We start from the raw sequence: 26,512 nt of genomic DNA, 5'->3' as shown, positions 1-26,512 counted from the left end.
CTGTGTCACAAAGCCAGATGATATCTCAAGGATGTTCCTTCTGAAAGTTTACTATTTCACTCCCCAATTATTTGTCAATGCTGCATTACATCTGCATATGGATTTAGTATTTCGGTTATTTGTAAGTGACTCTGAAGGTGGATCCTATCAAGGAATTTTAAATTTTTCGAGGATACAGATATGAATCGTGTGGGGAATGAGTCACCTAGCTAGCGAACGAACCTTGCTCACCCAGCATATATGGTTAAGGTGCTTTGCTATTCTGTACTCATCTCTGCAGAAGCTATCACTTTCCTAATATCATTACTTTCCAGAGTTTTTTTTTATTGTTTTTTTAAGTAGTAGCTAATGTATATTGAACATTTACGAAGTGCCAGGCACTACATGCTTAAAATGAATTGTCCCATGGAGATAATTGCCATTACACCATTTTACAGATGAGGAAAACAAGGCTCACTGAAAAGAGGTCTTGTCGGATTCACACAGTACTAACTGGCGGAGCCAGGATTATAATCTGGGAAGTCAAACTCCAGAGTCCCATTCGTTATCTATCACTCCTAGCAGTGATGGTGGACGTGAAGAGCTTTACAAAATCGGGAGTTCTAATCTGGAAATTACATGTATTGGAGACATCAAAGAAGAAAATGTCATATTCGGCAGTGAGTCAGATCTCTGCACTTTCTATTAGGAAAACAAGAAAAAAATGATTTGTGAAATTGTTTCAGTGAGTGGTCCAACCAGTATTTATTTTAATGGCCTTGTAAATGACTTTAGTCCCATATTTATAGAATCAGTAAAGACTGAGGGGATTATTTATAGTTTCTCAGTTATGCTTTACTGCATTTTGTGGGGGAAAATATAATTCAAAGAGATATATCTGAGAACTTGGTGGTTTCCAAAGGGTTTGGAATACATCCCACTGGGCTCTCAAGGGCTCCTGTATTTCCATCATTATTTCTTCTTTTATACTATAGGGTCTACCTTCACAGAGGGGAATATAATGTAAAATACTCCACACCAGGAATATAATGTCAAATCCCTAGCACATGGCAATTGTTCATGTATTAGAACTCAGACAGTCACAATTTATCCCTCAAACTTGAGTTGTTAAGGTGCCATATGCAGCTGTAGAGGTAGAGCAGATTGGCAGGGCTTCTGTGTTCAGAGTCTGGAGGAATAATGAGAAAGGACAGTGAGCTTCAGGGCTGGCGACAGCAGCCAGGGAGGCATCCTTCAAAAGTGAGATATTTCCAAAAAAAATCTAATGGTGGTATGACAGTCATTACAGCCATAAAAAAAAATAGTTTGGGGGCACCCGGGTGGCTCGGTCGGTTAAGCATCCGACCTCGGCTCAGGTCATGATCTCATGGTTCGTGGGCTCAAGCCCCGCGTAGGGCTCTGTGCTGACAGCTCAGAGCCTGGAGCCTGCTTAGGATTCTGTGTCTCCCTCTTCCTCTGCCCCTCCACCACTCATGCTCTGTCTCCCCAAAATGAATAAATTAAAAAAAAATTTAAAAAAGAAAATTTTGGGGCAAGGTAGCAAAATAGTAAGATGATGAGGTAGTGAGACAAGTTGCTCTAAAACTGGTACTTTTTTACAAGCTTGTTGTCTCAGTCAGCATTAACCTCTACCTCTTGCCTGACCTTCTTCTGGTTCCAGTACCTAATTTTCTTTGGGGGCATGATTTCTCCCCCAGTGTGTGCCATTTTGGTAGAACTATCATTCAAGGCACATCTTCTCCCCTTGCCGAGAGATGGTCCCATAAAGGAAGCTAAAAAATTATGTTTTGTTTCCCAGTATTCTGGTTCTTTAATGAAGTAATGTGAAGGCAGCAAAAACAGTTGGAGCTGGTTCATCCTAGCTGTGGTGGCTGATGAGTTGGCCAGTTTGCTCTTGCTCGCAGGATCCCCAGAGCATCACTGGTTCCTGGTAGCCTTTTTGCCGTCTGGTTTTCCAGCCTTTCCCTCAAATCTGAACTGTTCTCCTGGCACCCCCAATGAATTACTTTGTGCTTAAGTTACATGGACCTGATCAATTTCTGTTGCTTGCCAACTAAGAATCCTAACTGAAATAGTTGGGTTTGTTACCATTAGCTATAGAAGAACAGTTTTAAAGATGAGATTTCTGAAAATATCTAATAAGTAGTTTCAGAAGAATAGCATTATCTAAAATTCTGAAGATAAAAATATAGCAAAATTTTTGCAGGAGCTTTTCTACTGTATGTTGAAAACACTCTACAGGGGCACCTGGGTGGCTCAGTTGTTTAAGCGTCCGACTTCGGCTCAGGTCATGACCTCGTGGTTCGTGAGCTCGAGCCCTGCATCAGGCTCTGTGCTGACAGCTCAAAGCCTGGAGCCTGCTTCAGATTCTGTCTCTCCTTCTCTCTCTGGCCCTTCCCCGTTTGAGCTCTGTCTCTGTCTCTCTCTCAAAAATAAATAAACATTAAAAACAATTAAAAGAAAACACTCTACAACTCAATGGAGGTCTGAATTATAGAACTGAAGGGGTGCCTGGTGGCTCGGTTTGTTAGGCTTCTGAAGCTTGATCTTGGCTCAGGTCATGATCTCACGGTCTGTGAGACTGAGCCCCGTGTCAGGCTTTGCACTGATAGCACAGAGCCTGCTTGGGATTCTCTCTCTCTCTCTCTCTCTCTCTCTCTCTCTGCTCCCTGCTCTCAAAATAAATAAATAAACTTCAAAAAGAATTTACAGTGTAGAACTGAAAACACCTTTCTAAACTGATCTCTCCCTGGTAGTTATCACAAGAACAGAGAACAAAAATTCTGAATATAAGAAAGAGCTCTCCTAGCCCTTCCCCACCCCCATTTATATATAGGTTTCTCCCACTACCCAAAAGTAGAGCATGTCTATGTAAACTTTCCCAGGCTGAAATGAGACAAAACACAGACACTATTATCATTAATTTCTATGGAAAAATGTTTGAGCATTCCCAGACCCCCAAAGTACCTTCTCTTAGGCTTTTCTCATACCTTAGAACACATCTTTCTAACAGATTCACAGAATAAATGAACATAAAGCACAGATGTCCACAGACACAGTTATGGTGCTGAGATCTTGATGCTGAGACGCTGAGTGTAGGTCTGGGGAAGGAACTCACTGGAGCCGCTCTCACTGCTCAGGGTGCACGCTGCGTCGATAAGGGCTCACTGCAAAACACAAGCTGAATGCTATTTTTACTTGTCACCTTTTCCCGTTAAGGTGAAAATCCTCTTTGGATTTCTTTTGGTTAATGAAAGTAGGTACTAATGTAGGTCTTTCATAAAAGTGAGGTGGCTCAACATGAGCTTTGGAAAAGCAGGAGAATGGCTGTATTGAACTTATTCTCCAGCCTTCTTCTCTGAATAACAGTTGTGTCTTCTTCCTTCTGTGTTCATTCAACAAATGGTTTTCTTTGCTTTCTCTTTTCAGGTCAGGGAACAAAGCATTAGCTACTCTAAAGTAAAGTTGACTCAAGAGTAAAGCTACTCTTTATTCTTGGGTTCTTCTGAGAGCCTATGAATTAGTTTGGGGGTTAATCAACAGAACACACAATGGAATGATCTCCATCAGATTGTCCATCAGACTGTCATAAATAGATACATCCTGCAATTATCATCAGAATGATTTGTTACCATTTGCAAGTAGATGAAGAAGGGAGATGCCAGTTATTCATCAACATTCAAATCCCAAGAAGCAGTTTTCCATTCATTCACTTTTCCAGTAATTCTTTGGGTCTGGCTGGGTTTTGCTTGGCTTTTTCCACTCTTTCCCTAGTTTCTATTCTGCCAAACATCTAATCATGCTCAGATGCATTCTGCATAATAAACATACACTTTGCACTTTCTATGACTAGTTTAGTACAATAACATTTTAATATTAGTCTGTTCCTTCTCCAAATCCTTCTTTGGAATAACTATTTAGCAGTTGGACTGAATCTGTTTTTAGAGTGAATGGTAATAATAATAATAATAATAGTAATAAGGTTTCCACCTTGTGCTTGATAACTGAGGGCATGTGTATTAGTTTGTGCATCAGATATGGAGGAATCCATTCTAATTTAAGCCCTCACTTGATTCTTTCAGATACTTGACTGGAACCTCTTCTTTGATGTAATCTGAAGGCGACAATCAGCACTTAATATTTCTAAGAAAAATATGAGCACAGCACATGATTTTTGCAATTAGACACACATGGGTGTTTGTTTTGGTTTTCCCAAGCAGATCTCTGAGACAAGGATTACAGGACTGCTCCTTTATACAGGAAGTGGTCACAAGGAACACTCATAGAAGATGGGATCAGGAAGGAAACCAATGAAGGGAAACCTCACGGGCCCGTCACCACTGTGGACGTCTGGAGCTTAGTGCTTTGGGAGAACCCCGAGACACAGAATGTGATCCAGGTACCCCAGTGGAGAGGAAGGAAGCTGATGCATGCATCTACCAACTCCCCAGCTGACTTTGATTGAGAGCTGCCTTAGGGGCATTCATTCTCCAGTTTTCCACCTGGACATGCATGGGCCAAGTATGCTCCCACAGCCAGACAAAAAAAAAACCCTCAGAAAGAGGCTCAGATGTTCACAATAAGCAGCTTTCAATGTGAAAAGACTGGTACTATGGGCTGGGCACGGACAGCATCATTTATCCACTTTGCAAATCTCAACATACAGGAAGTGGGGGTGGCTGCTCTCTGAAAAGACCACATTAGCTGCTCCTAATCACTATGTTTTGAAAGGAGAGACATCCTTGCTCCAAGATTTTTTTTTCCTGGAGATATTCAGAGATTTCTATATTTCAGAAATATAGTCATTAGAGAATAATTCCTTTGGGTTAAACTAATGGAAATCCACCCTGAACCACCGTCATCAGAATTACCTGGGAGTGCTTTATAAAAATTCAGATTCCGAGCTCTCACTCCAGACCTGCTGAATCAGAGCCCCTGAGGGTTGGAGGACAGAAAGCAGTTCTAAGCAATATTTATGACCTCCTCAAATTTGAAAATCCAGGAGTATTGCTATGCCCTTTTCCTGATGACCTTCACATTTTTAAAAATGAAAATATACCTTACTTTTTGCATTACAATGTTAATACATACTCACATCTATGTAAGACCTGCCTGTCTCATTTCACCTAGATCTCTGCCGTGCTTACCTAGCACGGGCCTGTCACATAGTGAACGCTCAGTAGATATTAGTCAAATGAGTGAATGCTCATTATAGAAACTAGAATGCAAGGGTTTTTGGTGATTGAGTGACTCACACCTTCGTGTGAATAAATTTGTCAACTTTTTTCCTCTAAGGAAGGAGGGACAGATGCAATAATAGAACACGGGCAGCCAGAGGGAAAGAACTGACAAAAATGGAATAAGGATCAGTCTTGCCAGCTACAAGATTATCCATCTGTAAAATGAGGATATAGGGAGCACCTGATGTTTCGGCCTGCCTGGTGTTGGTTATTTTGCCACTGGATACTCATGCTGATATTCCTTTAGGAAACCACTCCACCCCCATTCACAGTCCATAGTGCTTGCTTGTGAGGGTATGACTTAGACCGGGCCAACCATCTTGTTGCATCTGCCCACAGGTGATTGACTCGGGAATGAATCTGTGATCCAACTGAGATTGGATCTTACATTAGGATTTAATCCGGGTAAGAAATAAAAGAGACGCTTTCTCAAATGTATAGACAAGAGATGCTAAATGCCTTTTGGCTGGGCTCAGGTGATAGCATATAGGCCTGTAATGGGTGGTGGCCATCATTGTCACCACATGGGCGAGAGGCTGCTTAAGACTGAAATCAAAAGAGAAGGAAGGAGAACCAAGAGATGGAGAGAGACAGACTCATAAGGACATTGTTGAAGCTCCTGGATCCAGCCTTGCCTGAAGCTCTTATAACTGGCATGCCTGGCCATTTACATGAGGCAACTTTGGTTTTATTTTTGTCACCTGAAACAAGAAGAGTCTTGACTGGAAAGGAGAACTTGAAACTAAATGCTCCAAGGAGGATTACCAGATTACCATTGAATGGTTTTGGCTGTCTTTGAAAGAGTTGAGCCTGAGCCCTTTCTATCTGGATGAAACTTGAACTATTACTTAGTGGTTGTAGTCCTCAATTTTCTTAATATAGGGAACTTGGAATATTGTTTACCTCATTGTGTTGTGAGGATTACATGCATGTTGCAGCCTTGAAGGTGCAAACAAATGGTACAGTTATTCGTTAAAGTTCTTTCATATGGATTTTTCTCACTTTAGGAATCCCTTGGTTGTATCTAAGAAAGACATGCTTAATAACTCCAACATCCTCCATTCACTATTATTGCTGATGAATTGACCACATGGAAGGGTATTTTTTTTTTCTAAAAGTATTCAATACGTTGGATAAGTTCTTTTTCTCCTCATTTCCAGGTTATGTGAGGCCGGCAGAGAAGCTTGTGGCCTCTTGCAAAGTAATGTTCAATATGATGAAATAGGGAAAGTATGGGGTTGAAGATTGTGGCAGATTGTATTTTCCAAAAATCAACACAACAGTGTCTCCCTTCCCACATGTTCCTTAGCATTGTGACTTTGTTGCTCTCATCAAGAGGTAGCATCTAACTCACATTGCTTGCTTGTGAAGGTCTGGGCATTTGTTAACTAACTGGGCATTTGTTAGTGATTCACTTGTACAAAGGAAGCAATGCCATATGATTGTCAAGTATGAGTCTGATGACTTGAGAGATTGCTTGTTCTCTAGATGCCCCTAACTGGAAGACTACTCTCAGTACTGAAATGCCATGCTGTGAGAAACCCGAGCGACATGCAGAGTCCACTCGTAGGCGTTCTGGTCCATGGTACCACCTGAGACCAGACTTTGATTAATTCCAGCCCAAGTGCTAGGTATGTGCATGAAGACATTGTTAGATGATTCCAGCCTTTACACAACACAGTCATCCCCTAGCCCCAAATATTCTTAACTGGGATCCTAAATGTTGTAAGCAGACAAGAGCTGCCCTTGCTATGCCCTTTCCAAATTCCTGACGCATGGAATCTGCTGTTGTTTTATACTACTCAATTTTGATATGGTTGCTAATTATTAGCAATAGATAGCTAGAACATAGGGATAGTATGGCCATCAAGGAGCATTCTTGAGGGTTGAAGATACAATATTCACTGGGCCAAAGCTCTATCCAACAGGACATGTATACAGTGGCAAAAAATTAAATAAACAAACAAATGGAAAACAAACGGACAAAACCCATCAGAATAGAGCTCGGAAGCTTAGGTTGCTAGATTTGAAAGTATGTTTGAGGATCATCATACAGACTCTCTTGCTTATAGAAGAGAAAAATACCCAAAGAGTCAGTGTTGCAATGGAAAGAGCTCCTGTTCAAGAGCAAAGACATCTAAATCTGTACTTCCATGTAGGACATAACAAGCAAAGGTGGATAGCATAGCTCGAGCCCTGAAGTCAGCCAAACCTGGGCTCACATCTTTCCTTCAACCCTATACTTGAGCAAACTTTAACAAGCCTCTTCACTAGCCAAAGCTTCACTTCCCCCACCTACCGAATGGAGACACCAATACCTACTTCATAGAAGATACTTTCAGGATTAAATCAGATGAAAGACCACTTAATCTATTGCCTGTAATGCGACAGTAAGCATTCTATGTCTTAACCACTACGTGAAAAGAATTAAACATTACGCGCAAAGCTCCTTTCCACATTCTAACACACGAAGTAACTCTCAATAAATATAAAAACACTACTCCACAGGAAAGCATAATAAGAGTTGCAGCTATTATGGATTAATATGCACATTGTGCCCAAGTTCTTTAAAAGAATTATGTCCCTTAATGATCACCACAAGGCTGTGTGTCGGGTACCATTACCTCCCGTTTCAAAGGAGGAAACTGAGGCATTACAAGTGTGGGTACTGTGCTTCAGGTCACACAGAGTTTAAATGGTAATCAGACTCCAGCTCTTAATCACTCTGCCATATCATGTTTCCCTGTTAGAGACACTCCCTTCCATTTTTGAAGTGGGGAGTCTTCTTTTAGGTCAAGTCAGCACCATCTACACTAGCAGCGTGATCCGCGGCCCTGCCAAAATACCAGGTCTCTCAGGGTTACCACACTGAGGTGTAGACAAGCGACTCCCTTAATGTACGCAACAGACTGGCTGAAAGGAATGGAGACGTAGCTGAACACAGAATGAAGACGGATTTATCTTGGTGCCCCATGGGTGATTCAGCATTTTCAAGGTGAATTTAATATGGGAAACGTTGCCAGTTCCCGTTCATTGAAGACCTGGTGCCAGAGGCCAAAACCACTTAAGTGACTCAGGAAAATCTGTCCTTACCATTTTGCGTTGGGTATGTCTTCTAGGGATGGAATTGGTCTCTTGCTTTGATCTTTGGCTCAGGCCGGCAAATATCTCAAATGGTTTTGTTTGTTTTTTTTTAATTTTTTTTTAATGTTTATTTATTTTTGAGAGGGAGAGACACACAGAGTGTGAGCAGGGGAGGGGCAGAGAGAGAGAGAGGGAGACGCAAAATCCGAAGCGGGCTCCAGGCCCTGAGCTGTCAGCACAGAGCCCGACGCGGGGCCCGAACCCGCACGAGCTGTGAGATCATGACCTGAGCTGAAGTCGGACGCCCAACCGGCTAAGCCACCCAGGAGCCCCTCAAATGTGTGTGTGTGTTTTTTTTTTTTTTTTTAAATTTTTTTTTTTTCAACATTTATTTATTTTTGGGACAGAGAGAGACAGAGCATGAACAGGGGAGGGGCAGAGAGAGAGGGAGACACAGAACTGGAAACAGGCTCCAGGCTCTGAGCCATCAGCCCAGAGCCCGACTCAGGGCTCGAACTCACGGACCGCGAGATCGTGACCTGGCTGAAGTCGGACGCTTAACCGACTGCGCCACCCAGGCGCCCCTCAAATGTGTTTTTGAAGGATTCTCAGGCTATAGTCCACTTCCTAACCAAGAGGTGAGGCAGTCAAAAATATTCACCAGACTTGCCCTGCCTGCTCAAAGTGTGACCCGTGAACTATTGGCATCAGTATCTCCTGAGAGCTTGTCAGACACACAGAATTTCAAGGCCCTGCCCCAGACCCACTGACTCAGAATTCGCATTTTAACAAGATCCTTATGTGATTCATATACACGCTGAGATTTGAAAAGCACTGTTTTAGACACATATTTATTGAAAACCTCCTATGTCATATACTTTTCTAAGCTTTAAGGAGGTTGATCAACTTTCTGGAGTCATGGGAGACACTGTACAGGAATCAAATAAAAAAATCATTCCAATTCTTAATAAGTATTATGAGGAAAATAAGAGTCACTGAAGCTTCTGGGAAACTTTATTTAGCACCATCAGGAAAGGCTACTTCAAAGATCTGAAAGCTAAATGAATAGAAGAGGCGGCCGTGAAAAGCAAGAAGGAAGGATGCTTCAGGCTGAGAGGGCAAAGGCAAGTGCAAAGACCAGAATGAATCTGGAGTGTCCTAAGAACTGAGGAAAATCAGAAGAGTGAGTGACAGCAAAAGTCACAAGAGCTAGGTCTTCATTCAAATGAATGCACACTAAGTGCTAGGAAATGTCCTAGGGGCTGGAAACACTGCAATCAACAAAACAAAGGTCTTGTCCTCGGGAAGGTCATGTCCTAGTGACCGAACCAGGTAAGTAAGAAACAAACGTGAATAACTAAATGCAGGATATGGACATAGGGAGTTATGGAAAGAATCTTATCGTAGGGAAGGTCTTGGCAAACTATGGCCCATGGGCCAAGTCCTGATGGCCACCTGTTTTTGTCAATAAAATTTCATTGGAACACAGCCATAGTTGTGAACTTACACATTTTCTAGGGCTGTTTTCCTACAACAATGATAAAGTTGAGTAGTTGGCACAGAGATAGGATGGTCTCCAAAGTCTGACATACTCACCCTCTGGCTCTTCACAGAAGAAGTTTGCAGGCCTCTGTCTTAAGGGATAGATCAGGGGTGGGTTCAGGGGATGGCTCCCTGAGACGATGACTGAGCAAAAAGGTAAGCAGGACCCTTGAGGAGTCTGAGTTTTAGGCACCACGGGATGCCATCGGATAGTTTTCAACAGGAGAGAAAATGATCGAATACATCTTTTCAAAAGCTCACTGGCAGTCCATGGCATTCCAGCCTCGTTGGATTTTTGCCAATTTTCAGTCACCAAAAGCACCTGGAGAGGAGAGCTGAGGTGTTTTCCTTTTGATGTTGGCTCTGTCTCGGTGATACAGATTTTTGGCCAGAGTAATAGCCAAAAGATGCCTAATGCAGAGGAGACAGTCCCCTTTCCCAGCCTTGCATTTTATCATAGCATTATGATTAATAAGGGCTTTGTACGATTCCTTATGAGTGACTGATTTGGAACAATTCTTTGAAGGGGATGTAGTAATTTAGCCCCGTCGCATGTCTACAGAGAAACAAAGCTGCCTTATTTTTAGCTTAATGCCACGATTACTTTTGGATGTGTCTTGGCTGCATTTATTCATTCATCTATTCAACAAATATATATCGAGTGCCTATTATGGACAAGGCCCTGCATTTGGCAGGGGAGATGAAAGGCCTACCTTAGAAAGGTCTTAACTGAAGACACAGCTCTCCGAGAAATCACCAGGCGAGTATCACATTCAAAGGGAGCCTCTCTAAAAGGATTAGAGCTTTGATATTAAAAAGAGGAGGTTGAAAGGGGATATAATTGAAACCATTCCAATCCTGAAGGGCATGGACTCCTTCAGCAAATCCAGAAATATTAAAATGAGGGTCACATAACAGGATAAGATGCTAAGAGTTCACATACCTGACATTTATGTAGCACATAGTATTTTTCAAGTCCTCGAAAGTAGATTAATTTAACCCTCACAATAATTATCAGTAATGTTATTACTTTAAGAATAATAAAAAACAGAGACAGACAGAGCTTGAAGTAGCTTTTCCAAGATCACCCAGCTTCTAGTGGTGGAGCCAGGACTGGAAACCAGGGGTGTTTGACCCCCAGACTGATAAGGCACATTATTCATTTAGTTGCTCATATCCTAGGGAATATTGCTAGATTCAGGAAAAGATCTGGGGGGGCACGGGGAAGGAAACTGGAAGTATTGTACCTTTGCCTTTTACAGTTGATTGTAAGGAAGACGGGGATCATCTCTTACAGCTTTTTGTTCTTGGCACTTTTAACAGGGAAAGTGTCCTGGCCCAGAGTAGAAATCTTTATACTGTGTGGCAAAAAAAAGTTAGTGGTATGTGAATCACCCTGTTCTGTGGCTCAGAACTGAAAATCCAAGCAGTGAAATTTTTCCTCCAGACCCAGTCTAAAGGCAATCGAAGGTTACAGGCCAAATCTAAGTTTATTATTCACAAGAAGTAATGTATAAAAGCATCAACAGATGAAGACAGTTTGAGAAGCTAATGAATAACAGTGCTAGCTAAAATGTATTGAATGGTTAATAGGAGGTTGGTATTGTGCTAAACACGTTATGCACATTATGTGCAAAACTCGCATGAGTTCATTATTACCATTATGCCTGAGACGAAGGAACTGAGGATCAGGGGTGTTGTTCATCTAAGTCTTAGGTGACAGAATGAGGACTTACACCCACCTATGTGTGAATGCAAACAAAGCTTATGCACTGTCTACTAGGCTAGCGCAGTTTTCTACGCTGCTGACAGCATATTCCATCCACAGACATATACCGATGTGAGTTTTTAATCTTTAATTCAACTGACCTGCCGGATTCTTGGCAGGGCAGCCAAGAAGGAACACAAACGAAGGTGGCTAATCTCTCTGATGTGCAACTCATGATCGATAGCTCCTGATATGCCTTCAGCTGTAAACTGGAGCCATGCTGACCTTTCTATCAGGGACTTGGGAAATGAGTCAGCCCAAATTACGCTCCAGAGGAGGCAATGCCCATTGCAACTCCAGATAGAGCAAGACATAAATAGGAAAAGCAGACTGATTAATTCCAGCCATACCATTTGTTAGTGATGAGTCATGTTACGGACCACAGGGAGAGAAGGGACAGAGGCTTTCATTACTCTGCAATAAATCAGCCACTGTAAAGTCTATCTCTCTAGAACTCCCTTCACTGGGGTTTTATGCTATTGAGGTAGTGACAGAGTTCAAATGATTGGCTGATTGATCCATCCATTCATATATCTGTCCAGGAAATATTTATTAAGTCTAACTATGTTCTAACTTGATATTCCATTTCATCCAAGTCTGTGGCCCTAGAAGTGTGGTCCTCCGATCAGCAGCATCAGCATCACCTGGGAACTTGTTAAGAATACGAATCCTGGGTCCTCCTAGACAATCAGAAAATGTGGGTGGGCTCCTGCAATCTGTGTTTAAGAAGTCCTTCAGTTGATTAGGATAGGTGCTAAATCACTAATCTAGGCAACCCCTATCCCCAAAAGACTTCCCTAACCCCCCCTTTCTCTCTAGTCCTGACTGGACCTTGAAAGCAGGATCCTGTTTCTCTCCATCCCTGCTGGGTCTCTAGTGCCTAGCACAAGACAAAGCACATTCTACGCCCTTAAAAATATATGATAAATGGATGAATGAACAAAGGTATAAAGATATATACATGTAGGGTACCCTGTGTTTGATCCCATCCAGTTTCAAAATTTATGAAGAAGAGACCCAAGATTAGAAAGTTGAAAGGTCTTAGTCAAGATCTCAAAAAAAAATCTCAGCACATCAGGGTCACAAGTACTAAGTGAATGTCAACCAAGGGGATATAAATGACTTTACTCCATATTCTTCCTTTTTTTCTCTTTCGGAGTTGGACATCATGACCTAGCTCTTTTTCAGAGAAAATCACCAAGACATAAAAACTTTAGAATAAGTATCTTTGCCATGATTTATGATTATACGAAGGACTCTGACATTGAGCTGCTACCCACCTGTTTGCCATTCATCTCTACTGAGGACACAGCAAGAGATAATGTACTTTAGAATAAGAGAAAATAATCTTAGAGAAGAAAAAAAAACCCTTCTAACCTTGGGGGAAAAAAGTATAGGTTTTTTTCAGGAGGCTCTTACTCATTCATTCACTCATTTATTGACTCATTCATGCAACAATATTTACTGAGCATCTAACTATGAGCCAGACATTGTGCACGCTGCTGGAGACACATCAGTGAATAAGACAAATAATTACAAACATGGGTTAGTTTTGAGCAGACTAAGTGCTATAAAGAAAATTATATGATTCTGTGAAAGTTATTCATATGGATACCTAAACTATTCTGGAAGGGTAAAGGCACGCCTTGGAAAGTAACATATAGTCTGGGACCTGAATGGGTAAGTAGGAATCAGTGAACTAATAAGAACTTCTTTCCTGGAAACATTATAAGTGCTCTTATCAGGATGGTTTATCTAATTAGGGGAAAGAAAATAATAGGCAGAAAATAATTTGTGCCCAAGGGAGAAGTCATTGGTAACTTCTCAGGGCCCTTTTCTACCTGACTATTTAGATTTTCTGGTTACAGCAGTCAGAGAGAATGTAAACTAAAGGCAGGATCCAGGCCAAGGGTAGGTCATCTTTTGTTTGTTTATGAAGGCAAACTTTGGCATAATGACCATGATCAAATAATCAATGACCACGTTCTTAAAAGACAGTGTGCTGTGAAAGATAAAGATGACTGGCTTTGACTTTCTATGTCAGCTGGTGCCTTGGTTATTGGAAGAACCTGAGGACAAAGATTTGCTCATGGAGAAATATTCTGAAAATGCAAAGTCTGTATTCTGCAGAAACATCGCTTTTTACTTGTTTGTTTGTTTGTTTGTTTGTTTGTTTCAAAGTGAGAGTGTGGTGAGACGCAGAAGAAATAATAGAAGAGTGGGGAGTTTAATTTTCACACACTGATTGCAAAAGACAGACCAAGGAAATGAGGATTATCAAAATTTATGCTCAGGAAAGCATGTGGTGTTGACTGGGAATGGGACCATCCCACTGGGCACGGGAATGATCCCTATGCCAGTTACAAGGAAAACATCTTGTGGGTGCAACTCAGTTTGTTATGATACATACTCTGTTAACCTGGGGTCAAATAGTACCCAATAAAATCCTGCATAATTACTATCTCTTGCAATTGAGTCTGCCCATGCTATGGTCATGTCCTGTGCACTAGCACTGTAATTATTCAGGAAGATCATGAGGATATTTGTTGCAGCTGTAATTACTAACAACTTCACCTTGCAATGTACATAAGTGAATCTTATTGTCAAGTGGCAGGCTGAAGTTAATAGATGAGAAAACATTTAGCTTCTTGAAGGCAAGGATGGTGGCTTCTTCCTATTTGTATCTTTTGTGCCCAGAGTGCTTGACACTTTGCAGCTAGAGAGTTGGGAAAGGAAGGCTTGGGTAGGTGGGTCTGGGGAGGGAAGGAAGAAAGAGACGGAGGAAACCTAATATGAACTCTAGACAGGTGGTTTTCAACTCTGGCTATGTACTAGAATCATACAGAGAGACTAGTATTTGTATTAATTTTTACTGAATATTACGTGCACAAAGAGAAGTGTCCACATCATTAGCATACAGCTTGAGGGATGCACATCAAGAAAAAGACCCCTATTAGCATCTCAGAAGCTCCTTCTATGCCCCTTAGCATAGTCATAATGCATGTCATTACCCTTGACAAAAGGTAAACAGTTTCCAGACTTCTAAAACTATAGATGAAACAATTAAAATAAATCCTTTACTGTGAAAACAAAACAAAACAAACCCACTATAGATGAGTTTGGGCTATTTTTGACATTCATATAATTAGAATAATCAGAATATAATCTTTAGTGTCTGGCGTCTTTTACTCAACATTATGTGTGAGATTTCTCCATACCATGTGGACGATTAGTACGTTGATTCTCACTGTTTATAGTGTTCGTTTGTGTGAATATAAAGTTTATCTATTCCACTCTTGCTGGACAATTGGTTCCTCTTCTGCTTTGAGCTATGTTAAATAGTGCTGCTGTGAACATTTTTGGACATGTCTTTTGGTGTATGTAGGGAAGTTTTAGTTGGGATATATTTCTGTTGGGAGTAGAATTCTGTTGGGAAATGTCACAGGGCATTTGCATGTTCAGCTTTAGTAGATGCCCACCTGTAGTGTGCAAGAATTCTAGTTCCTCCATATCTTCCTCTATACTTGGTATTGAGTGTCTGTCATTTCCACCATTTTAATGGGTATGTAATCATATTGCTTTTGTGGTTTTAAGGTGCATTTCCCTGATAATTAATAGAGTACTTTTTCCTATACTTATTGGTCATTCATATAACTGCTGTTTTAAAGTTACTACTCTAGTCTTATGCCCAATTTCCTATTGAATTTTGTCTTATTCTGTTGGGTTTGTGGGAGTTCCTAATACATTCTGGATATGAAGCTCTGTTGGATTTGTGTTTTGTAAATATCTTCCCCCACTATAGGGCCTTCTTTTAACATTTCTTAATGTTGTGTTTTGATGGACAGAAGTTCTTAATTTTAATAAAGACTGATTTATCAGATTTTTATTTATAGGGGTTTTAGTGTCAGTTCATGAAATTTTTACTTGTTCTATGTACATAAATATATTTTCTTACTTTTTTCTTCTGGAAGTTTTACTATTCTATTTTCTTTATTTAGCTATGCAATCCACTTGGGATTAGCATTTGCATACAGCATGAGGTTAGAGTCAAGATATATAGATATAGATATAGATATAGATATAGATATAGATATAGATAGATATATAGATAGATATATAGATATATCTATATATATATATATATTTTTCTATTGGGGTGTCCAGTTGACCCAGCTTAATTTACCTTTCCCAGTCATAACAGTCTTTCTTTGTCATAAATGAGGTGACTATGTATATCTGGGTCTGTTTCTGGACTCTTTTTCCTGTTCCATCTTTCTATTTGTGTATCCTTGTACCAATATCACACTGACTTAACTATTATAGGTTCATAACAGGTCTTGCTATCTGAGTGTAAGTCCTACAGATTTATTCTTCTTTAAGACACTCTTGGGGCACCTTGGTAGCTCAGTCAGTCGAGCATCTGACTTCGGCTAAGGTCATGATCTCACGGTTTATGGGTTTGAGCCCCACATCGGGCTCTGTGCTAACAGCCCAGAGCCTGGAGCTTTCTTTGGATTCTATGTCTCCATCTCTCTCTCTGCCCCTTCCCTGCTCACACTCTGTCTCTCTCTCAAAAGTAAATAATAAAAATAAAACTTAAAAAAAAAAGATACTCTTCGTTACATGTGACTTATTAGCATTAATTTGTTGGTTTCTACCAAAACAAACCTGCTGGGGTTCTGATTCGGATTGCATTGAATTGATTGGTTTAGAATTGACAACTTTAGAATATTGTCTTCTTCCCACTCATGTACGTGATATATTTACCTAAGTCTTCTTTTACAGCATTTTATAGTTTTCAGTAGTAAATAGTCTTGCACATCTTTTGTTAGATTTCTTCTTTGCTATTTGGTACATGTTGATGCTATTGCAGACGGCACCTGTTCAGCTTTTAAAAAATGCTGATGCTTAGACTAAACTGTTTAGAGATTCTGATATAATTCATCTGGGATGAGGCCTCAGTTTTAGTGATCTACACAGCCAAGTTTGAGTGTAACTCTTTGCTTGCTCTTGGAAAATCAGTAAACCATTTGAGCAGTCATTTTATTATTTGAAAACATGGGATAAGAACATCAGCCTTATTCTGTGGTTATAATTTGATGCCAAATGTAAAATTCAGATGCATAATTAATTTGACCTAGATATTTTATTCTTCTAAGGGTAGATGGTAAGATTGATTTTATTTACAAAATACAGTAAAACCACACTAATTGAATGTTGATTTGATCACATTATCCTAGGGCCTAAGAGCTCTTAAGAGTGAAAGTAGGAGTCATCAAGATGATGTAATTATTTCCCTTAGACGGAGGAGAAGCCTCCACTATTTCATTCAGAAACTGCTTATTCATACGTTCAAAACCATTCTAACAAGCTTAGTCACCTAGCTTCCCAGACTTCAACTGAGGGAAGAAGCAAGAAGGACAGAATAGAAGGCAAGACTACAAGAAAGAAGACCATAAGCATCAGAAAAAGTGACTGTGAAGAACAGCAAAGATAGATGAACTCAAAGAAGAACAGGCTGGAACCATTCAGTTCAAGTTTGGGGGCGGGGGGAGGAAGAAGAGAGTTACACTGCAGAGCATTATTTTGTTATACACAGTCTTGTAACTAATTACCATCATTTAAGCCCCAAAGCAGCATAAAAATGCTGTGCGCTTTTTATAAGATGGTAGGGAAAATGGATAATATATTTTTAAAAAATTGTGTCCATCAACTGATGAGTGGATAAATTGTTTATATACACATGGCAATGAGAAAGAATGAAATATGGCCTTTTGTAGCAACGTGGAAGGAACTGGAGAGTGTTATGCTAAGTGAAATAAGTCATACAGAGAAAGACAGATACTGTATGTTTTCACTCTTATGTGGATCCTAAGAAACTTAACAGAAGACCATGGGGGAGGGGAGGGAGAAAAAAAAAGTTAGAGAGGGAGGGAGCCAAACCATAAGAGACTCTTAAAAACTGAGAACGAACTGAGGATTGATGGGGGGAGGGAGGGAGGGGAGGGTGGGTGATGGGTATTGAGGAGGGCACCTGTTGGGATGAGCACTGGGTGTTGTATGGAAACCAACTTGACAATAAATTTCATATTAAAAGAAAAAATAAACTTCAGATGTTTGAAATTTAAAATAAATAAATAAATAAAAATAAATAAATAAATTTTAAAACAATGCTTAAAATAAAATTTTGGCATTTCTGCCATCTGAAAATATACTTCTTTTCATCTTTGTGAAATATTAGACTAATGTTATTTTTACTTACCACCTCTCTGTGGGTAAAGAGGTAAGCACTTATAAATCTTTTTCATTGCACTCCCACCTTATGGGAAAATGCTATTAATTACCATCTGCCCGGCTCTGTCATGAGGCTGGCACACATCTAAAGTCTCCCCTGAAAGAGTGAGTGTCCCAGATTTAACCCTGTCTTTATAACCGTATTTGTCATTGAAATAGTTTAGAGCTAATGGTGTTACAATCTTGCCTGACTCACACATTTGATTTCCCTATGTTGCCTTCAGGAACAAATTTAGAAACAGAATATTTCCATGGGAAACTGAATTATTTCTCCCTGGAATTGCATTTCACCAATTCTTGCTCCAATATCTCTGAACCAAATACCAAAATAGAATGATCAATACTGCATTTTATCTGTGAAATTAGATCCTATGAAACCATTACTCAGCACAAAAGAAGCCCGAGCACTTGTTTACTCACAGTGAAGCCAACCAACCCCAGATAAGTATCCGCCAAACATCTGGGAAAAGTCTAGGGATCTGGGTGGCAGATGTTGCCTTCTGACCACAAACAAGCAAAATACTGTAGGAGCTAGACCTTTGAGTGTTTCTCTACCTGAACTCAGCAAACATCGATTCAGTCAACAAACATTTATGCAGGTACCTGCTTTGTGTCAGCTGCTGGAGATATCTGGTCGACTGAATCATGTCTCTGACCTAAAGGCCTACAACTTACCATATTGTTAAATTTCTCCAGTGTTAGTATTACAGGGAAATTTACACAACATTGGAGCTGCTCTATTTTCTGACAGAAAGATGCCTACAGCGTTAGGAAAGCTGAGATGTGCTTCAACAAAAGGCCAACTTGGCCATCATTTGGTTTGGCCAGTGACTTATTACTGAAGGCCATCTGGTTTTGTGACCAATCATAACCTGGAGTTTCACTCCTGGGTCCAAGGCTTTACCACCTATTAGCTGTGGGCACATTAATAGCCTCCTTTGGTTCTCAGCCTTCTCATCTACAAGATGGGAATAACAATAATACCTTTCTCATAATTTGTTACTAAAATTATTGAATGAGTTAATATATGTAAAGCATTTAGGTAACTGCCTGGTTCTTAATAAGCTGTTACATCCAGTGGCAAGGCGTGAGGGGTAGCGATTTTTTTACGCTAGGTACCATGCCAATTTCTTTAAACGCCATATTTTATTTCATCTTCACACTAACTTTATTAGGCATATACTTCATAATCTTCATTTCACAGATGAGGAAACTAAAGATATATACAGCAGGGTTTCTCAACCTTGGTACTATTGACATTTCGAGCTGGATAATTCTTTGGTGGCGGGGAGTGTATTCTGGTCATTGTGGGATGTTTAGTAGCCTCCCTGGACTCTAGTCACTAGATGCCATCGAAACAAGCTGTCAGTTGTGAAAACCAAAAATGTCTCCAGATACTACCAAACATCTCCCAGTACATAAATCCCACACCCCAACCTAGTTGATACTCATCGCTCTATAGGAGAAGTAATTTATCCACCTCCTACCAGCTAGTAAGTAGCATAATTCGGATTTTTAACCCAGGCACTCTTAACCATTAGGTACCATTACGAGCAGCGTATCATGCACTGGTTATCAACCCCAAGGGCGTACAGTACTTGTTACCCATCCCAGGGAGGACTCTAAACACTTCTGCTCATTGCATCTTGATATCAGAGTCACCAAGGAAAATACAATGCAGTCAAGCCCTGGATGAAACAAGGCTCTATTCACATGGAGAAGAGACAGAGCAAGAGCCGCTTCAGTGGTGGGGTTGGACAGATGCCATGAGATGCACATTCTTTTTTTTTTTTTTCAATATAGGAAGTTTATTGTCAAATTGGTTTCCATACAACACCCAGTGAGATGCACATTCTTTAAACAGAGACAACAGAGCAGTGATTGAGCCTCAAAGAAGGAAAGACATTCGCCCACACGCTGCTAAGCGAGACACAGGCTGTGTGGCACTTTACCTCCTCGTGTTCCAGGCCCAAGGTCCATTCTTATGCAGCCTGATGGCGGTTGAAAGACCCTGCACCTGAGACCAACTTTCCCAACAATTACATCCCCACCCAGTGTGTGCTTCTCAAAGTGTTGTTCCAAGACCAGCTGCATCAACATCACTTGGTAACCCGTTGGAAATGTAAATTCTTGGGCCCCATCCCAAATGTACTGAATTAGACACTCTGAGGGTAGGACTTAGCTCTGAGTGATTCATTTGAGAATGAATATTGTTCAGTGCTTCCCAGCCTAGGCTTCATGTTAGGTTCACCCAGGTAACTTTCAAAAAAAACAAAAACAGAAACAAACAAACAAACAAACGAAAACAGTCCCAGACCTCGTTTCAAACTTGGTCCTGAGAATCTGTGTCCTTATATTTTTGTCTGTTTTGATTTAAGCTCCCTCTGGTAATTTTTTTTTTAATTTTTTTTTCAACGTTTATTTATTTTTGGGACAGAGAGAGACAGAGCATGAACGGGGGAGGGGCAGAGAGAGAGGGACACACAGAATCGGAAACAGGCTCCAGGCTCTGAGCCATCAGCCCAGAGCCTGACGCGGGGCTCGAACTCACGGACCGCGAGATCGTGACCTGGCTGAAGTTGGACGCTTAACCGACTGCGCCACCCAGGCGCCCCTCCCTCTGGTAATTTTAATATGCAACCAGCTTTGAGAGTCAGTGGCCTAGTGGAAAAAAAAGTGATGGCTATTCAGACTAGAGTTCCCATCTTTATGTGATCTTGGACAATATTCTTACCCTGTTTAGACTGCAGTTTCCACATCGTTAAAAAAAGAGATGTCACTTGTGGTGAGCATAGCATAACATATAGAATTGTTGAATCACATGCTGTATACCTGAAAGAAAATAACAAACAATGTGTGCCAACTATATGTCAATTAAAAAAAGAAAAATTAACTATTTAATTAATTTAATAAAGGGGCCAGATTAGATGTTTCTTTCATTTTCATTCTCTGGCTCACATTTCCAGGTACTAAACTCCTTGTGTTAGTTCACCGGTATTTTTTTTTTAATTCTCAAGTTAGTTAACAAACAGTGTAGTCTTGACTTGAGGAGTAGAATCCAGTGATTCATCTCTTACATACAACACCTGGTGCCCATCCCAACAAGTGTCTCAATGCCCATCACCCATTTCCCCCACCCCCATTTGTTCTCTGTATTTAAGAATCTCTTATGGTTTGCCTCTCTCTCTGTTTTTATCTTATTTTTCCTTCCCTTTCCCTACATTCATCTGTTAAGTTTCTCAAATTCCACATGAGTGAAATCATGTAATTTCTGTGATATCTGTCTTTCTTTGAATTATTTTGCTTAGCATAATACCCTCCAGTTCCAACCACATTGTTGCAAATGGCAAAATTTCATTATTTTTCATTGCTGAGTAGTATTCTAGTGTGTGTGTGTGTGTGTGTGCACGCGCGCGCGTGTGCATCTTCCTAATCCAATCATCAGTTGATGGACATTTGGGACCTTTCCTTAATTTGACTATTGTTGATGGTGCTGCAATAAATATTAGGTGCATGTGCCCCCTTCGAATCAGTATTTTTATATCCTTTGGATAAATTCCTAGTAGTGCAAGGTCATAGGGTCATATATCCTTTGGATAAATTCCTAGTAGTGCAAGGTCATAGGCATAGTAGTGCAAGGTCATTGCTGGTCATAGGGTAATTCTATTTCTAACTTTTTGAGGAAACTCCATACTGTTTTTCAGAGTGGTTTCACCAGTTTGCATTCCCACCAACAGTACAAGAGGGTTTCCCTTTCTCCACATCCTTGCCAACATCATTTTTTTTTCTTGAGTTGTTAATTTTAGCCACTCTGACCAGGGTGAGGTGGTATCTCATTGTGGTTTTGATTTGTAATGACGTTTGATGTTGAATTCACTGGTATTTTAAATGATCCATCATTTCCATTTATAATGACTGTGGATAAGTTTCTTACCGTTTTTACATCTCAACTTTTTTTCATCTGGAAACCCAATAGAAATACCGGGGTTGGTCAGAGGATATGACTTGGAGAGAGAAAACTTTGACCAAGTAAGTCCAAGTAAGGTACGTCTTCTTGCTCTGAGGTTTGTCTTCTGCAACTGACTCAGTTACGAAGCAGGTGGCTGGGACCATTTATCTCTGCCTGCATGGGCTTGATGTGGGCACCATTACAGCTGGAGCTGTGCCACCCATGAGGCTCAGAGGTAGTGAAAAAGAAAACAAAAAACAAAAAATACAAACCTCTTCTGTGGGCAGTCTGGCTAGACTTAGAATGTTCTTGACCGACCAAGATATTCTGGGCATGGCAACAGCTAGAACTCTGGATAAATGCACCCAAAGGAAACTGAGAAAGGAGTAGCTGGCCGAGATGTCATGCCTTTCTCTCTCAAAGGCTCAGAAGACCTTTTCCTAAGCAACCTAAGGTTTCCTCTCTTAATCATTTGTGCAGTTGCTGTGTTTTTTCTCAGGATTCCCACAGAGGGAGAAATGGGCTGTACTGATACAATCCCGAAACAAAGGAATGAGAGGAATATGATGGTATTCTTGAGAGAGAATAAAGAAAGAAAACAGAAAAAATGCAGGAAAGGAGGGCCTCTGGGAGTTCACACTGGCTTGCTCATTTCTTCCTTTGGGTAAAAGAAAACCTGAGCGAATATCCCTATACACCATAAAAGGAAATTAATTTCCAATAGTGCAAACCCTCTAGAATAGTGCCCAAACTTATATTCATGAGAATCTTCTATGTATATATGCATATACATAATAAAATGTATGCATCTTTATGTATATATATATATATATGTACACACACACACACACACACACACACACACACACACACACACATGAACTCTATTTACATGCCCACCTTAGAAAGTAGAATAGTATCATAACTTTTGATGGTCTTGCAACCCTCCCTCTAATGAGCATTCCCTTTTCTCACCTCTGAGAGGAACCACTTTCCTAAATCTTGTGTTTATCATTCTCTTGCTTTCTTTACAATTTTAATCTATGTGTATATACAAGAAAGATTATACTACTATTGCTTGTAATAACAAAGAAGTAGGCAAACCCCAAATGTCCACCAAAAACAAAATAACCAACAAGTTTCAGCCAATTCATACCAAAACAAATTAGGCATGAATGAAATAAACTACAGATATATGAATCAACAAGGATGAATCTCAAAAATATAATTCTGGGTAAAAAAAAAAAACCCAAGTGGCAGAAATACAACATGGTCTCATTTTTATAAACAACAAAACCTAATAAATAATATTATTTAGAATAAAACACATTGCTTTTTTACTATGTAAATTGAATTATCAAAAACCTCACAGCTTGGGGGGCAGGGGGGATATGGAACAATTTGGTCAGCTGTCTCTAGGATCATGATAGCAGTGTCATGTCAATGGCCTTTAGAATTTTTCTCCCGGTGACCTAGCTCCCTTTTAGAATTTGCTTCACTTCCCTAGTGAATGATTCGAAGTGAAACTGGTATAATTTCCCCTATTTCTGAGAAGTCATTTGAAAGATGGTGCTGGCTGCCCCTTGAAGTTTTCTCGACTGGTTCCAGAATAATAAAAAATCACCTGAGGTTCATCTCACTCAAAGTCTTGAAGAGGATGTTATTATTTTGCAGAGGTGCTGAGAACTGATGCAACACATCATGTGATTTATGTAAAGGCTAAATTGCAGTTATTATCAAGCTAGCAACGGCTAGCTAGTACAGATGCTGATATGGATGGGTGTGATTTTTAAAATCATCAGCTGGTTTTTATTCTTCGGTATTGGCCTTTTCCTCTCCTCCAAGGGTACACATTTCTGGAACTACAGCTATCCTGATGGTTAATAATGTAACAGCAACACTAACAGAGGACTCATGACCTTCCAGGTATTGTTCTAAGGACTTCACATGTATAGAGTGACTTAATCCTCACAATAACCCCTGTGGGGAAACTGAGGCATAAGAAGTTAGAGAATCTGCTCAAAGTCACATGGCTGGCAGACAGTCCATGCTTACAATAACCACAGTCAGCTATCTGCACAAAGCCAAAGATGTTTTTGTCTGTTAAATGTGTAAACGTATTTTGAAAGAGACAGTAGAAAAGATCAGATCATATAATATATGTCAAGTAGACTCTACACCCAATGTGTAGCTTGAACTCACCACCCTGAGATCAAGAGGTGCATATGTTGTACTGACTAAGCCAGCCAGGTGCCCTTAAATATATTTTTAAGACACAAGTTTTTATAATTTTCCAGCTCAATAAACTCAATCTTCAGTTAAGTAACTTATGCTTGTGGAGATAAAACAAAGTGTTGCTAACTAAGACTGTTCTCTTAAATGTTAGGCTGGCTATATGTTAGACCTTCGGTTTCACTGGGCAGCCAAGAATCACGTGAAAAGAATTAATCCTTAAAAAGCTCCAAAAAAAAAAAAAAGATTTAATTAATCTACATAAGGAGAAGCAACAGCAGTCACACGTCTCTATTGTTAATACCTTCCCAGGTCAGGGCGCCTGGGTGGCTCAGTCGGTTAAGCGTCTGACTTCAGCTTAGGTCATGATCTCACGGTTCATGAATTTGAGACCCTCGTCGGGCTCTGTGCTGACTGCTCAGAGCCTGAAGCCTGCTTTGGATTGTGTGTCTCCTCCTCTCTCTGCCACTCCCCTGCTCATGCTCTCATTCTCTCTGTCTCTCGATAATAAATAAACATTAAAGAAATAAAAATAAAAAATACCTTCCCAGGTCCCCCTTTTCCCTAGTCTGCCAGAGTTAATGCATGTGCTCAGCCAGAGTTAAGAACACTATACTAGTTAAATGTGCTTCTCAAAGAGAAATCCTTGAATTGCCAGGATCAGAGTCATCTACAGTACTTATTAAAGAATACAGTCACAGGCTTCCCGAGTCAGATTCTCTTAATGGACACCTACATTTGAGGGTCACACTTCCAAAATTAGCTTTGTCTTCAAATGGAGAGGTGTGGTGAGAAACAGTCCCCAGATGCAGGCAGGGTAGGAACAGGGTGAAAAATAATTGTAATAAAGACATTTTCTTAATTTCAACTGAGGTTGATTATCTTATATATGTATTGGTCTTATGAATTTCTTCACTTGAAATACTTATGATTGCCTTAGACCAGGTTCTATTAGTTTCTTTTTCTTTTTAAAAAAAATGTTAATGTTTATTTATTTTTGAGAGACAGAGAGAGAGACAGAGAGAGGGAATGAGTGGGGGAGGGGCAGCGAGAGAGGGAGACACAGAATCTGAAGCAGGTTCCAGGCTCTCAGTTGTCAGCACAGAGCCTGACGCGGGGCTCGAACCCATGAACCAAGTAGGACACTCACCCGACTGAGCCCCCCAGGCTCCCCATAATTTACTTTTCTTTTACACATTAATTGGCAGGTATTTTCTATTCTGAATTCATTCAGCCTCCGGTAGGTATCTATTGAGCTTGGACCATGGTGCCGGCACTGTTGCAGGTGCTGGGGGTACAACACAGTGAAAAATGGCAAGGTTGCTACTCTCATGAGGGTCTGTTCCATAGCTGTATGGGAAACAGACAGTAAAGTATACAGTAGATACTCTAATACTAGATTTGGATAAGCACTACGATGGAAATGATCTCAACGTAATGAGACAGAAGTAGTACAAGAGGGGATAGTTGTGCCGAAGTCAGCTTGTCCTAGCTGGCGAGAGCTAAGAATTTAATTTTCAGGAGTTTTTCAAGCTGGTTGGGGAATGCAGCTCTGATTAAAATTTAAAACACATAAATTTACAAGTAAATGAATTGTGTTGAACACAAAGGTAACTTTGTGAGTACTCAGAAAGTAGTTTCCTAATTACTTGACTGCATTCCATCTATTGTCTTTCCATGTTACAGTGTATCTCTTCTGAACTCTACCTTCAGTGATGTCGCTTGAAACAAGACATCTTGGGAGTATGTACACCATGAACTGCCAAACACTAAACACCAGGGCTTGATTTATTGTTTTGTGGATTGTCTAAATTTAATAAAGTTATGGGGAGAATGTTAATAATGCAAATTGAGCTGAAGAATGTGCCTTGTAAGTAGCTGTTAACATTGTGATTATCACAAAAATTGAGAAAAATATTCTTTCAATATTTGTAAGCTATTATCCAATTCAGCACTTTCTATGGACTAGGCCATCAATATTTTCTTCCACACTCCTATATACAGACTCCTCCAAGTGTGGAATTCTCAGGGTTATTTAAAAACAAATACAAAACCAAAACACTTGGTGAGAAATGTTATCAGCTATAAAGTGGTCTCTTCTCCATGTGACTTGGCTGTTCCTTCTTTGGCTGAGGCTGTGGTCCCCATTAAAGCTTAATAGGCTGTATCTGACAGAGCTCAGTGATGATATCAACAGTGACTTGGGTTGTTTCCCATTCCTGCTGTCTGTCAAGCTTCCTCTAGATTGGAAGCTCTATCCGTCAAGTCAAGAATGTCCTGGAGATGGCTTTGATTGAACAAGCCTGAAACTATCCTATAAGAATGTCATGTCTTGGCCAACTCTATTGAGCTGCCACATGGCTTCCACTTGGATTCTATTTTCTGTTTTTTCCAACTGTTATC

The 26,512-nt window shown here is 40.2% G+C and overlaps 1 long non-coding RNA gene across 7 annotated transcripts in view; it reads right to left on the bottom strand.

Moving 5' to 3' along the window:
• Nucleotides 1–26,512, bottom strand: part of LOC147583567 (uncharacterized) — a 322,172-nt gene that overhangs the window by 129,646 nt on the left and 166,014 nt on the right. For all 7 annotated transcript variants that reach the window (XR_015248334.1, XR_015248335.1, XR_015248333.1 and 4 more), the window contains one exon: nt 20,663–20,760. This is a non-coding gene — a long non-coding RNA (uncharacterized LOC147583567). The remainder of the gene's footprint in view (nt 1–20,662; nt 20,761–26,512) is intronic.

Source organism: Puma concolor, chromosome A2 (genome assembly GCF_028749965.1).
Source record: "Puma concolor isolate L17-30 chromosome A2, mPumCon1.1.hap2, whole genome shotgun sequence".
NCBI lineage: Eukaryota > Metazoa > Chordata > Mammalia > Carnivora > Felidae > Puma > Puma concolor.
This window is presented reverse-complemented; position numbering and strand designations above follow the sequence as displayed.